This window comes from Zingiber officinale, chromosome 4B, assembly GCF_018446385.1.
Source record: "Zingiber officinale cultivar Zhangliang chromosome 4B, Zo_v1.1, whole genome shotgun sequence".
Classification (NCBI taxonomy): domain Eukaryota; kingdom Viridiplantae; phylum Streptophyta; class Magnoliopsida; order Zingiberales; family Zingiberaceae; genus Zingiber; species Zingiber officinale.
The window spans coordinates 15,169,062-15,181,927 of record NC_055993.1 but is presented as its reverse complement, the minus strand read 5'-3'; the positions used below and the strand labels follow the sequence as shown (position 1 = coordinate 15,181,927).

The 12,866-nt window shown below is 37.2% G+C and overlaps 1 pseudogene; it reads left to right on the top strand.

The window, feature by feature from the left end:
* Window positions 1-895, top strand: part of LOC121974774 — a 31,559-nt pseudogene extending 30,664 nt beyond the window's left edge.
* The last annotated feature ends 11,971 nt before the right edge of the window (window positions 896-12,866 follow it).

Sequence of the window (12,866 nt, the reverse complement as noted above, 5' to 3'; positions counted from 1 at the left end):
GTTCATCTTAAATTTAATTAGTTTCTTATTTCTTACCTTCGTCATTTCAATTTGAACAGGATGTCTAGGATGTAGGAAACGATGTGTTTACATCATCGCAGCCAGCTTAAATTGATAAAGGACATAAGAACTATTGACATTCAACTTCCTCTTAGAGAGACGACTCAACAACATCATAAACGAACTGTTGAGCTTAGAAATATAGTAGGAGAATGGGATTCACAGTTACAAAAACTCATCGATCATCAGAAAAACTATATCAAATTCCTCAATTGCTGGTTGAATTTGAACATTATCCCTCTTGAGAACAGTGGGAAGGAGGCATCATCTCCACTGAGAACAACCTGACTACCCGATCAAGGTCCTGCTACATGATTGGCAAGACCAGTTAGAGAGTCTTCCACTTAATAGCACCAAGATTATCATAGGTAGCTTCTCAGCAGCATTGCATGCGGTTGTTCTGTGCCAAATTGAAGAGCTTAACTTAAAGTTGAAGTGGGACGACGCTCGGCAGCATCATGAGCAAAAACAACAAAAACGAGAATTGGAGGAATGGAATCCAAAGTACATGCAGAAGATGGCAGAAGCTGCGGACACAAGTGATAGTGAGAGAAAAGGGAACACATATGAGCAGGATAATGCCACAGAGAGGAGGATTGCCTTGGATAATGCAGATTTCAAGCTGAAAGCTGTAGGAGCCTACAGAAAGCAATGCAACGTGGTGAGGGAGAAGTCACTCGTGAATCTAAAGACACAGAGCTATGTCAGATTTCTCTTATTCATGTTCGGAAATGTATAAAAAACTAAATTCCATTGCTAGATAACAAAACCTGGTGATAGTCGAGGGATCTTTGTAGAGTGATTTTTTTACTGCCTAACTTTGATGTTTATATACTATACTGTCGTTGATTTTCTTGCTCATTTATAACTTTGGCTGGGAGCCTGGCGGTGATAGGAGAGATAATATAGAAAGGGACCACTGTGCTACAGAAGCATTTCTGTTTGTATAGCAATTCATTGTTGCAAAAATGATTATGCAATGTATTGAGATTTGTCCTTACCTGCTGTATGATTGAATTTGTAGTTTCATGTTTAAGATGTCGTCACCTGTTGTCTTATGATCATTCAAGTTTTATGTTTTATTGATTCAGAAAAGAAGTTCTATCACAAATTTTCCAACGAAATTTGGACATTTTGATTATGGAGGAGATATGAAGTTTGGATTAAGTTTTTCTTAGCAAAGGTTTAACGTAATCCAACAAAAAAATACATTAGTAACGTAGACTAAGTTTACGTTGTTTCACATCTTATGCATGATGATGCAGCAAGTATACTTATGCTCTATTTATCCTGAGTGGAGGCATGGATTGAAGATGGAAAGGAATTTAAGGTGGATAAAGATCTTCAAGCAAGTGGAAAGGAAAAGGAAAGGAATTCATGAGAAAAGAAGGAAAAAACAGGGTAAAAAAAAAAGAGGAGAGAAGGAAATTTCAAAAACTCCGATAAACTCGTAGCGGCTTTGCCACGAGCAACCTCGTGGCTGTGAGCGAGGCAGCTCGCAGTTGCCACAATCGACCTTACACCGCTACGAGAGACATTCGAGCGAGCCAATAGGGTTGATGCGACAAAGAGAAGGAAAGTTTGTTCGACTCGATTTTAGATTGATAAAAAAATTTCAAAAAAATGATCGGATCATATAAATGTAAACGCCACATAGTTTTCATAAAAGTTATGATGGAGATTAATAGTCATGAGACCTGAGTTTGGACTTTGGACTGAATGTGGATTAATTTTCGAATGTAGTCTCATTAGGTTGCCTCCGGTACCTTTTCAGTTTCTTAGACATTCGATAAATTAACAGATAAATTTTTCTAAATAAGAGTTGACTTAAAAATGCTAGATTAATGTGTCATCCGTTGTGAGCACTTCTCAATTTACTTTGGTCGTGAAAATTTTCTGTAGAACCAGATTGGTCATAATAAAATTAAGGTGTAAGTCAGATATCTAGTGCTAACTAAAAAAAAAATTATATACGAAGGATCGAAAAGCGTGTTAGAGGGGTGAATAACGTTCGTGATTTTTTTACGTTTTTTTCGCAAAACTCAGAATTAAAGCAGCTGCTGAAAGTAAATAAAATAAAACAACACTAACACAGTTAGTTTTACTTGGTTCGGAATCTTTGACGACTCCTACTTCAAGGCCCGTGATCGTCGATCGCTTTCGTTGGACAATCCACTAAGAATTCAAAGATTACAAAACCTGAATGTGAAAGTACAACTTTTGCTTTAAATTAAATATACCAACAAATAAAAAGATCTTGTGTAGGACATAGTTGTCAGAGCAGTGTTACAATGTTGCAATCGATGTTCAGAGCAGCGTGTAGTTTGTTTGAGTGTTATAATTGTTAGTAGGGAGTGAAGTGTGTTCAAGTCACTGCTTGAGACCTTATATAGGTCGATTGAGGGAACTGGATCAGAGCTGATCTGATCGAAGATCGTCGCAGCTTATCCACTTTCAGGTGCCTCTATCCCTTTGAGGCGCCTCAGTTGCTGACGTGGCAAGCGCTGAGTGGAGCTCCTCCTGGTCGACTCTATCTCGTCCCAGATGCCTCAATCCCTTTGAGGCGCCTAGATCTAATATACGCTGACCAACCAGAAGATGCCACCTCATCTTGCTACGTACGCTGAGGTGATAGAGGCGTTTGAATACCTTTCAGGTGCTTGTATCGGCTTGAGGCACCTAGATCCTTCTAGGTGCCTGGATTAACACTTCTAGGCTAAAGAGTATTCTGTATCATAGAGTTAGCACTGAAAAATAATATAATATAAAACAATATTATTTGACAGTCTCGGACTGTCCAGGCTTAGCTTTCAGGTTTCCCGTGAAATCTAAGGTCGGATCGATGTCTACTATTTGCTTAACGGGGAGCGTGTCTGCATCTATTCTTATCAGAAGAGTTTATCTTTTGTAAAACACTTGTTTGGACTTTTGCTCAACATCTGATCTTGACCACCGAGACTTCCGCTAGACGTCCGATTCTCGACCCACCTAGACTTTCGCATGGTGTCCGTTAGAGCTGTCCGATGGACCAACCTGTGGCGCGGCGGGTCGGCCCATGGCGGGCTAACCATTTGGCGGGGCGGGGCGGGCCAACCCGCCAACTTGGCGGGTTGGGAAATTTCCAACCCAACCCATTCTAAGGCGGGTTGTGGGTTTGACGGGCCAACCCGCGGGCCCATCAAAATTTTTTAAAAAAATAAAAAAATATTTCATATCTTCAACATTTTACTTCGAAAAAGTTTTCTACAATTAAATGTATACATAAACATGTATTTTAAATATAAATGAACACAAACGAGTATTTATGTTGGATGAAAAGTACTATTTTTATTTCAAATATAACAAAGAAAGATAATAAATTGGCCTAAAACTTAGCTTACATGTGTTTTTCAACCCGCGGGCCAACCCAAGCCCGAGTGGGCCGACCCGCGTGGGTCGCGGGCCTAGGCAGGTCGACCTACGGCGGACTTGGGTTGATAAAATTCCAACCCAACCCGCTTAAATTATTTAGCGGGGCGGGCCAACCCGACGGGCCCAACCCAAATTGACGGTTCTAGTGTCTGTGACCCCAGGACTTCTCCCAATGTCCTCAATCTACCAAGTCTTCTGTTCAGTCCACTCGACCAGGACTTCGTATCCAATCCCTTGACCAGGACTTGGTGCCCAATCCCTTGACCAGGACTTCTTTATCTAGCCTCAACTATAACTGACTTGCATACTCAGGTAAGCTCATTAAATTACAAATAAACTTAATTTTGAATCTTTTGTCAATATTAAAATATAGATTTAATCATATGGTGCTATCTGAACTAATAATATACTCATTAGGTTGCCAAGTGCCAAGTGCCAAGTGCCAAGTGCCGAGTGCCAAGCCTGGTTAAATATAAAACATTCTCTGACTATCACTTTTTTTTATTGAAACTTAGTTTATAATTGATTAAAATATTAAAAAAATCTGTAGTTAACAATTAGCTTTATCAAAAACTTTGGTTTTATAAGTTAATCAGGCAATTACAAAGTTAGGTAATGAATAAGGGATTACTTTAATAATTCAATTTATAGATACACAATATAAATATTTAATTAAAACTTGTTTTAATTGAATCGGGTTAAATGAAAATACAAAATTAACCAATTAATTAAGTCCTGACACAAGTCAGCTTTGTTCTCCATTTTATAATTAACAAAGTGAACTAATCAAATATTAATTAATTAATTACTTTTGTTACTCTCCTTTTATATCTCATAATTGTTAGGACTGTACCATAAAAATGCTTAAATCAAATTTGATGTCTCTTATACACACACACACACATATATATATATATATATATATATATATATATATATATATATATATATATATATATATATATATATATATATATATATATATATATATATATATATATATATATATATATATATATATATATATATATATATATATATATATATAATATTTGATTTTACTTGGTATCCATTTCTTAAGGTGATTAATCCAAAATTAGCCCTAGTGAATTATCATTACTAAATCTTTTCCTTCTCAGATACCTTCAAGAAGTGAAGAAGCCTCTTCTAACTTTTCATAATCAATACAATTAGAAAATAAATTCATAAAAACTAATACAATGAAAGTAACAACTTTATCAGAATCTTACTTGTGATCATTGTTGATTACTTAGGAATGTCTCTTATTGGTTTGAAAATATACTAGTACTTCATCCTCAAACTTTCAAGAATCAGCATAAAAAATCTCCTCGAACCCCTTCTTTTATAGTTTTTAGGTTGGGACTAATTTTCGCCTATCAATTGATTGATTATACCCATTAGTTGATTGATCCACTATTGATGTGAATGGGGTTGGACCTAGCAGCTCAATGGCTCTATTCATCTTAACATCAATCGTCTGTTGAATTCTATTAATCGAATGATAATAATTAGTCGAATCTTGCAATCGAATCGACCTGCTTCTGTTCAACTATGATCAACATCAGTCGATTGATATCAAATATCAATCGATTGATGCAATCAGTTGAGTCAAACAACTGAATCGATAAGCTTCTGTTCAATTTCTGATCTGCATCAGTCATCATTAATCAAGTCGAATAATTGAATCAACTTGCTTCTATTCAATTTCTATAGCCCTTGGTCGACTAATTGAATACATTAGTCGACTGTTATGGTAGCAACACACCGTTCACTAGTAATGTAACAAAATATCATAGTATTACTGTAGTAGTATTGTATCACAATTATTATAGCAATGTTGTAACACAATTACTTTTGCAACCCTATTTTGTGGATTTTACGCCTATTAGTTGATCAATACACTTTATCAATAGACTAAAACTCCTATTTCAATCTTATGAAAGCTGAATTTTAGTATCTAGTTGACCTCAACCTATTAAGACTTTTTTCCCTAACATATAGTTAACCTTGATCTGATGAGACTTCTTGTTGCTTAGAATATAGTCAACTTTGACCAATTGAGACTTTCACGTTGTCTAGCATCCGATCAATCTTGACTTACCGAGACTTCCTCATTGCTTAGTATTCGGTCAATCTTGATCTTCTAGGATGTCGTGTCTCATGCCAACTCCTTGTTTGACTTCCGATTACTAAGTATCTGGTCAATCGTGACTCACTTAGACTTTTCGTATCGTGCCAACTCCATGTTGGACTTTTGACTGCCAAGTGTCAGGGCAACAGTGACCCACTTAAACTCTTCATATTTTGTTAAGTATCCGGTCAATTTTGACCTACTTGACTTTTCACTCAACCAACTTAATATATTTGTATTTGTCAAACATCAAAATCCTAACTAGAGTCAACTTGAACTTAATCAACTTGGTCAACCTTGACAAGGAGTTGATTGCCCCAACAATAACTATTTACTCTAATTAGCTTGTTATTATATATATATATATATATACACCGACCTTCTGCTGTGGAGCTGTGTGGACCTATGCATTGGTAGTTTTGTTTTTTATTATTTTAGCTTGCAATTATGCCATTTAGAATTTAGGAATTAACTTATAGTATTAAACACATAAAAAATTTCAAACTGAAAAAAAATTTAGTTGTGCACGGGGGTGTAAGGTAAAGGGCCGTGGCATATCAAACCTCTTTCTCTATATATATTCACAAAAAAAAATACTAAAAAATTCTATAAGAGTCACTTTAATAATATTAGCATCAAAGCCCTAAAATTTTTGGACCATGATGACTTCTAGTTCTAAAGACTTCCAAAACTTTCAGAGATTAGACTTTTTAGATCTAACATTATAATTTCCTGCTAAAAAAATTATTACTTCTAACAAACGTGAATATAGTTGCTGTGTCAGATCTTAAAATATGCTCATTAATTGCTTACATAATGATGATCCTCACCTAAACACTATCATAAACCTATTCCTCAGTATAGAAACTATCTTAGATTCTCAATAAAAATAAACTAAAAACTTATTGGACCAAATATCTAAAACTTTAGTCCAATAGACACAAATAATACCTAAAAGAATAAGAAGATTCTTTAAACAGAAGATTTAGTCAACTTAATTTACTTAGTATTCCTACTAAGAAAGAAATCTTAAGTCTTTTAAAACTTATTGAAGAAAATAAACCTAAAAATTTTGAACTTCAATCTAAACATTTTGAATTCCAGTCCAAAATTGTTTTACGTCAAATTAAAGACCTAATTGCAACACATAAAACTCAGATAGAAGGAGAACCACAACTCTTACATACTACGCTTGAGGAAATCAAATTTAAATGGACAAACTACACTATGAGAATACTTATTATGAAGAAGCCTTGGATTTCTCTAAACAATTTGCTAAGGCAAAAAAAAAAAAAAGGATATTGTAGTCTTGAACTAACTAGAAAGGGTGATCAATTTTTAGTTCAACAAAACAATACTATAATAATGTTATTTGTTGGGGCAATTTCCCTAGGTCAAGTTTGACCAGTTTGACTAAGCTTGAATTGAGTCAAGGTTGAGTCAGAATTTGAGTTTTGATGTTTGACAATATAAGGAGATTGCTGGAGTAATCGTCCGGTTATGGAGATGGTCAAAGGATTGACCAGATTAATGAGAATACAAGTCAAGTAGGTCAAGGTTGACAGGAGACTTGACTGGGATAATCTTAACTGGATGTTAGGCATTTGGAAAGTCCTAGTGAGGAGCTAGGCAGGAGAAAGTCCTGGTGAGGAGCCAGACAACGGGAAAGTCCTAGTGAGGAGCTAGGCAAGGGAAAGTCCTGGTGAGGAGCTAGGCAACGGGAAAGTCCTAGTGAGGAGCTAGGCAGGAGAAAGTCCCGGTGAGGAGCCAGGCAATTGGAAAGTTCTGGTGAGGAGCCCGGCAGTTGGAAAACCCAAGTGTGATCTTGGCAAAGGAGAAAGCCCTGGTGAGGAGCCAAACAATTTGAAAGTCCAAGTGTGATCTTGACAAAGGGTGTAAGTCCAAGCATGTGATCTTGGCAAGGTAAGTCCTGGTATGACTTGTCAAGGAAGACCCGACAACTAGGATGAGGCCGAAGGAAGCTCTTGAAGGTAAGGCGTGAAGGATGGGGAGATATCCGAGGGACGCAAGGTTGATGGAGGAGGCTAGAAGGCTAGTTCGAGGTTGGTCGGGTGTGGCCAAATGCTAGGCATGGAGACCCAACAGGTCACGATTGATCGAAAGTTGGGTTTGGGACTTTGGACTTGAGTTTGAGTCAAGTCTAGGCTAGTCAATAGATCGGGTGATCGATTGAACCAGGGTCCAATCGATCCACTAATCGATTGGAGTGTGCTATAATTGTGGGAAGGCCAAATCAATCGGTCGATCGATTGGGATGTGGAATCGCGAGCACATAGGCTTTCCCAATTAATCGGGCGATTGATTGGGAGCTGCCAATCGATCGGTCGATTGATTGGGCAGCAGAAGCTCTCACGTGGATGCAAGAGCACAGAAAGGTTCTGAATCGATCGGGCGATCAATTCAGGAAGTCCCAATCGATCGGTCGATCGATTGGGAAGTGACCGATGCGCAAGATGTAGGTGATGGACGACTGCAATGGAGCGGTGCTGACGTGACAATCGATTGGGGATGAATTTGATTGATTGGGAGCACTGTTTAAAACCTGGACGGAGCGTTTTCTTCGCCAGAACTTTGCGTTCTTCTCCTACGGTTTTCTGCGATTTTCACCAGCGATCTCCTCCAAGATTCTTGCCAGTTCTTGAGGGTTCTTGGAGTGCATCTCCAAGATTCAAGAGGCAACAACAACAAGCAACAAGTAAGCAAGAAGAAGGGTGTATTTCAGTTGTATTCTTGTATTTTCTTCTTGTGTGAGTGTTGTAGTGTTGTGTGTGTTTGTACGAGGCTTCTCCGCCTCCGGCTGCGACCGAGAAGGAGTATTTCATAGTGGAGGAGTGAGTCTGCGTGTGGATCCTTAGATTAGTCACCTCTTCTTGAGGCAGATACCAAGTAAACCCTAGGTGTTAGTGTTTTGGTTTGTTGTGTCTTTCTTTCCGCTGCATATCATCAAGACGCAACCGACGAGCGCGCGATGAGACGCTATTCACCCCCCTCTAGTGGGCACATTGGTCCCAAAAATTGGTATCAGAGCGAGGTCGACGTACTAAATGCCAAGAGAGCAAGAAGCTAGAGGAAGAAGATGGAGTCCGGAGGACCACTCGGATGGGATATCCGAATTCCACCTCCGTACGACAAAGAAGACTTCAATTATTGGAGGACGAGGTTGAAAACTTGGTTCCAAATGGATTGGAATCAATGGATTGCATTGGAGGACCCATTTTAAGCTCTAACGGACAAGAAGGGTAAGCGCCTCTGACCTCGACATTGGACCGAGGAACAACAGGAGCAAGCAGAGGCGGATAAGGAGGTAACAAAAATCTTGTTAAATTTATTACCTTCTAATATCATTGTGAGTGTAGGTGAATGCACAAGTGCATGTGATCTTTGGAAAAAGATCATTGCCTATCATGAAGACCCATCACAATTCCAAGGAGTGGATGAGCCTAAGGAGAAGGGCTCATTGGTCCAAAAAAAGAAGGATCAATCCGATGTTGACACAAGGGCAACATTCGAGGAGGAAAAGGAAGAGGAGGAGAAGGAAGATGAGGAGAGATCATCCATAACTTCAAGAGAGGAGGAGGTGGAAGCATCCATATCCTCAAGGGTTGAAGAGGTGGAAGCACCCACATCCTCAAAAGGAGAAGAAGAAGAAGATGATGCAACCTCCACAATTCAAGCTACATCAAATGGAGAATCAAGCATCATCCCTACAAGCAAAGGTATAGAAACTTCAATTGTAAAAAATAAAAACCATATCATTTACCTTGAGTGTAGGGAGCATGGGCACTACAAGAGCAAGTGCCCCAAGTTGGCCAAGAAGAAGAGTCAAGTAGTACCTAAGGGCAAGGAGAAGCCCAAAGAGACAATCCCTACAACAAAGAAGAGCAAGAAACACATTGTGTGTTTCTTGTGCAACCAAAATGGACATTATCGAAACCAATGCCCAAAGGGGAAGAAAACAACCAAATCAAAGGAGGAAGCACAAATCAAGGGGGAGCTTTTAAGAGCAAACCCAAGGTAAACTTAAATAGTGCAATTCCTCTTAGTCATGATAAAATGCATGTTAGAAATACTCCTTATTATTTTAATGTAAATTATCATGAAAGTAGGAAGCATGATAGTGTTAAGGGAAAAAACATTCCTCCTCATGCTAGATTTAACACACTTAATGTTAGGAAGGTAAATAATAACTTAGGCAATAACACCAAGGACTTTAGATATATGCCTAAAAATAGAAATAATCAAGGATTCAATGAAAAACCAAAATCTAGGGATTTATGGAGTGAAAACCAAGTCTTGAGGACAAGACTTGATAACTTAGAAAGGACCCTAACAAGAATGGAAAATATTCTTAAGGGTCAAAATGAGCATAACCTAGGAAAAGCTAGACAAGAGTCATCCAATGGCTATAGAGGTTTGGGATACAAACCTAAAGTCAAGAAGGATGTGACTTCTTTTCATAGGATTCCATATAGCTATGGGACCAACCCTAGGTGTAAAGGTCAAGTTAAGGATACTAGGGAAGGAATCCCTAAAGGTTCTTTTGGCAAGACCAATGTGACTAAGATTTCTAAGAAGTCTAGTAAAGTCACAAACAAGGTTATAAGGGAAGTTATCCCTAGGAGTGACCTAGTAGAAGTGACCAAGGTTTCTAAGAAGCCTAGAAAGGTCCTTAGGAAGGTATTTAGGGAAGTTATCCCTAACGAGTACCTAGAGCATCCAAGGAGCACCAATAGGTTTTGAGTTCCTAGGAGCATATTCTCTACACCCTAGATGGGTCTAGAGAGTGTCAACTCTATTTGGAAGGGTAGTTAACCCAACCTTGGTAAAGTTGACACTTGGAGAGCATTTTCAAGGTTTCACTAACCTTTGAAAATGAAAAGGATTATTAGTGTTACTCTTTGAAAGAGTAAAATATGTCAAAATTTGAGGAGTTGAATTTAATTTAAATTGACACAATTTGGAGAATCATATGAACTACCAAGTTGGGATTTTGGTATGTTCTTAGGGAGTCAAGGGCAAATCCGGGCTTAAAATATAAGGTGATTACTCTTTTGGAAGGATAAATATGCCAAAATTTGAGGAATATGCTTAATTTTAATTGGCATAAGTAAATCAAGAGATTAAAGAAATGCCAAGTTGGGGTTTGACACTTTATTGATGAAACTGGATAATCTAGGATTTAATTTTAAGATTCACTAAGGTTTAAGGACACTTAGATAGGTAATCTAGGTATTTTACTTATGCTAATTTGCCATGCTTTGTTTGCCTATCATATGTCATGACATCATATTTATTTTTGTATTCATGATTATTATAAAAAATATAAAAATACCATGTCATGTCATACATACATCATGTAGTTATAGGAAATTTTCTTTTGGAAATTATTTCTTTTTAATGTATGTTATAACATATCATGCATCATGTTTAATTCCTCGCAATTAAGGAACAATAGCATTCAATAACAAATAACATCCTTGGCGGATGTTCATAACCATAAAAATGCCTAGGTAGATATGCATGATCCCTTAGTTTAGGGAAAATCCAAATATACATCTCACAAATAATCATAAGGTAACTTGTATGTGTTTTAGTACACATTAGATACAAGTGAGATGTTAGGATGGTGAACAAAACTCAAGATATTGATTTAGTACATCTTGTTGAGTTTTAGGTTTATCAAAACACATAGTTATGTGTTTTCCATGTTGGTTGCTACTCGGAAAACCTAGAGGTTCCACTGTACAAAAATTTTGTACAAAGATCTGAACCTTTTCCTAGCTACCATGTGTTCTTTTAAATTAAATTTTGGATCGCCTGCGGAACTTAACACGTTTGATCCAAAACTTAATCTATTCGTTCTTTTAGGTTTTGACTTGGGTCTCCTGCGGAACTTAACACGTTCGACCCAAATCACCTTAAGTTATTAATTCCATTAAATATTAATTTCCATAATTGGTTCCCAGTACTGACGTGGCGAGGCACACGACCTTCTTGGATATGGGAGCAACCACCACCGACTAGACAAAACCTTTTATAGAAATCTAATATTTAATTTCCTAAAATAACTTTAGGTTAACCGAAAAGAACAATCAAATCACAAGGAAAAATAAAACAAAAAAAAACACAACTTCGAAAAACATATTCGAAATACTAGAACGTAAGTCTCTTGTATTTGGTATTATTTCCATAAATAACTAGTATGATGCGGAAAGGAAAAATTACTAGTTATACCTTCTAGAAAGACCTCTTGATCTTCTACCGTATTCCTCTTCTAACCTCGGACGTTGTGTGGGCAACGATCTTCCAAGATGAGAAACCACCAACCACCTTCTTCTCCTCCTAGCTAGGTTCGGCCAACAATAAGGAAGCTTCACCAAGGAAGAAGATCAAAACACCAACCAAGCTCCAAGAGATGCTAGCTTTTTCTCCTTCTTCTTCTTCTTCTCCAAGTAGTATCCGGCCACCACAAGAGCTCCAAGGGGAGAGAGAGGTTCGGCCACCACAAGAGAAAAAGAGGGAGAGGATGATGATGGCCGGCCACACCAAGGAACAAAAGAGGGAGAGAAAATAATAGAGGGTTATTTTTTATGAAGGCAATCCACCCCTTCTTTTATATTCCTTGGCCTAGGCAAATTAGGAAATTTAATTACAATAAAATTTTCTTAATTTCCTTGACATGATTTAATTGAGAAAAATAAAATAAAATTTTCCCAATTAAACTATATTGGCCGGCCACATCAAAAGGAAGTAAATTAGACAAGTTTTAATCAACAAATTAAAACTTCCTAATTTGTTTCCGGAAATTTTAAAATTTAAATTTCTCTTAAAAAATCTCTTCATGGTTGATAAAAAGAAATTTTCATAATTTTAATTTTACAACATGTGAATAATTTTTTTTAAAGAGAAAATAAAATATCTCACCAATCTACAAATAAGGAAAGAGATCTAATCTCTTTCTTTAATCTTTTGTAGATCTTTTACAAGAGAGATATTTTAATTTTAATTCTCTTTAATAAATTATATCTTCCACATAATAAAAATTAAAATTAAAATCCTTTTTAATTTAATATGGCCGGCCCCTCTAGCTTGGGTTCAAGCTAGGGCCGGCCACACCAATTTATGCTTAGGCCGGCCCTAGCTTGGTTCCCAAGCTAACTTGGCCGGCCCTTATTAGGTGGGTATAGAAAGTAGGTATAGGTGGGTATAGTACTCTATAAAT